Below are 3335 nucleotides of genomic sequence, written 5' to 3'. Positions count from 1 at the left end.
GGGCGGCAGCAGCAGCGGCGGCGGCTGCACAGGCGGCGGCGGCAGCCGCAGCATCACACACTTACACACACAGGGGGCGGAGCCTGGACAGCTCGAAGCCGCGACATGGAGCAGGCACGTTATCATCCCTGGATCTGGCAAGGGCTCGCCCCGCCTGTCTGCGACTTTCAGACACCTCCCCCCAACACACACACACACACACACACACACACACACACACACACATACACACACAGTCAAAAATCAGCTGATGGGAGCTGCCGCAGAGCCAAAGACCCAGACCTGGTCCAGGACCCGGAGGCAGTTACAAAAACCGAGAGGGGTCTGGTGGGATCAGGATGGGGGCTAGAGAAATGGGATCTCCTCCTAATCCCCGAATCCCCACTACTGGGATGTACTATTTTCCACCAGAAAACAGTATACAAACTGCTTGAAGGCGTGGGTAGAATCCTGCTGCCAGTGAGCACAATCTCTACCCAGACATTCCCCTCAGAACCCCTAGCACCGGTGCAAAGGTGCAAACTTTTGAGTGTCCCCCACATCCCTTGGGACGGAATCGGAGGGCACATGTGTCCACAGAGGACAAGGCGGTCACCTTCACCGTTTCTGTTCTACTGCACATCCCAGCCCGAGTTCATGCTGCAGTGTCCTGCTGAGATGAAGGCTAATGAGCCCTTAGTAGGTCATCAGGCTGAGGGCGCTGAGTTCAGTAGGCTGGAAGGGGAGGGGCTAAGGATGGCCCCTTGAGTGGTCCGTGGGGTAAACCGCACATTGCTAGCTTCCTCCAACAGCCACCATGTGCCTTGGGGAAAAGCCTACTGCATTTTCCTTCTCAGAGAAAGGGGAAAACCACTGGGTGTATGCCCACTATCCCACGCACCATCTGCCTCTCTGCCTTCTGGCTTCAGAATAGTCTCTCTGCAAGTGGGGGGCTTATTTGCCCCCTCCTCCTTCCAGCCTGCGCTTCTAGTTCAGGAAAGGATGAATCCATTCCTTTAGCTGTTCCTGTGAAATGAAAAGTTTCCCCACCTACTTAAGAGAAAAGGCAGCAGGGTACTACAAGAGCTTGTGAACTCTGGCGTCTTGGTCCTTTGGTTTGCCTTCCTGCTGCCCTTATAGGGAGGGTGCAGTACTGTTAAGATTCAGGAAAAGCTGTAGTTACTATTGACAGAACAAAATGCTGTTCAGCCTCAGTTTCCCCACCTGTAAAACAAGAGACAGCCTAGTAGTCATCTACCTTATCCTGCTCTGTCTTTTCCTATTTAAAAGATTTTTTGTTATATTATCCCAGGCACTCAAAATCATCCAAAATTGCTTTGCTTTTTGTTCCATAATCAACAGGAATTCCTACTGGGTAATTTGCTCAACATCTGACATTTCCCCTAGAGAGGAAATTCAGATTGGAATCTAGAACCTGGGAAGTCATCCACTGTCTGAATATGTAGAAATTGCCAGAACTCCACCCTTGAGTGGTTTGAGGATAAAAGCCAGAAGGAGCTTCAGGATCTAGTTTCTTTAACATTATTTGTAAGGGAAAGAAAGCACATTGGCAGCATACAGAAACTGGCCTCTAAAATGCTGCAACAATGTCCACTGGGATTTTGCCCGGATGTCTGTTTGTCATGGGACCAAGACACTTGACATACACTCATTGATTGACAATCAACCAATGAACAGCCATAGGGAGACCACATCTCAACTCTACTTGTCAATTTTTCAAGTCTTTTGCTAGAGGATGTACAGCATTTTAAAATAGTTCAGGGCTTTCTGTGGGTGTTTTTTTTTTCTTTCAAGTTATCTATGCATCTTGTTTATCTTAGGTCTTAGATTGTTATTCCTTAGAATGACAAGAAATGACTCTCAGACCATGGCCTTCAAACTTTACACCCTCAGTAAAAGATGCTCAAATTGGATTTGATTGCTAATAATGACAGCCACAGTGGATTAGTACTCGATCTGCTTAAAAATCCTTATGGAAAACCAGAACATCTACAATTAACATTTAAATAGTGATTATGGTCAACTGATATCTGGTTTATTTTTATCAGGATGATCTATTGATTGAAGAAAGACACATAAGCAATTTCCTAAATAAATTCTCATCAGAAATAAAGCTGCTCCTTGAAGAGTTCCAGATTCCATCACCCCCCAATCAGCAGGACAGAGAAGCAGAAGCAGAAGGAGCCAGCAAGAGGCAGCACTCGGAACAGAAGTGCCTGCGGGAAGGAGAGAAGAGACAGTGGTGCTGGCTGAGTCTTCAAAGAGGGGCAAGGGCTTTCCCTTCATGAGATCAAAGCCAAGCAGGAAGGCTGGGCTGTGTGAAAGGCTCTCCCCCTCCCCACCACCCTCCTCCAACAGGGAAGAAGGTGAGAGGAAGCATGGAAGAGCCTGAGCTCTTCCTGATGCCAGCCAGCCCAGGTCCAACACAAACTCACTACTGGAAGGTCTGCCTTCTTAGAGCCAAGGCTAGTTTTGACCCTTACTTCTGTGCTTGCCCACCCTGCTTCTCATAGCAGCAGAAGCTGGTACTATGGCTGTCTCTCAGATCTGTAGGTGATCGTGATGCATCCAAACCATTCTTTCGTCACAAAAAGCTGCCAATAGAGAAAGAAGCACGGGTTTCAGAGACAATAAGAACAAGGAGAGGTGAACTGGCCAACTGGGGTCAGGCTCTCTCACTCCACTTCCTGAGCCAACTTCTCTAAGGTGAAAGGCTCCTCTTCGCCAGCTGTTTTCCTTGCTTTCACTATCAAAGGCCCTCCCTGACCTAGCTGGGCCTATTTCTGGCCATAGTTCCACAGCTGTTCATTTCAGTATTTGGCACCTGTAGACTCCCTTGGCTTTTCCTCATCCTTTGCTCTGTTTTCTTCTGGCGTTTTGACTACCTTGCACCCTACACTCCACCAACCTTCCCCATTCACCAAATCTTCAGCTAAAGAAGACCGCTAAGAGGACCGTTAAGCAGCCTTTGCAGATAGCACAGGATCAAAAGTGGAACTCCATATCCCAAACCACTTAGGTAAAAGCAGGTAAAAGAGGTTTGATTTTAGAGAAACGCTGATCCTAAGATCTTCAGAAGGGAGATATTTTACTTGAATTATGTTTAAAGGAGTTTAATTTGTAGTCTCCAAGTACTAGTCTTCATTTCAAAGAAACGGGAATCCTCCAGTCCTATAGTTTTACTAAAGGCGCTGTCAGATTCTGATACTGCCTGAAATTAAAATTAATTTAAAATAGTTTCAACACGCATGTCAGTTTCAGGATATGAACAAATTAACAGTCTATGGTATATATGTCATCCTATCACACCTCGGGTTTCTGTATTTGCTTCTGAC

Source organism: Nannospalax galili, unplaced genomic scaffold (genome assembly GCF_000622305.1).
Source record: "Nannospalax galili isolate Female #2095 unplaced genomic scaffold, S.galili_v1.0 scaffold198, whole genome shotgun sequence".
Classification (NCBI taxonomy): domain Eukaryota; kingdom Metazoa; phylum Chordata; class Mammalia; order Rodentia; family Spalacidae; genus Nannospalax; species Nannospalax galili.
This window is presented reverse-complemented; position numbering follows the sequence as displayed.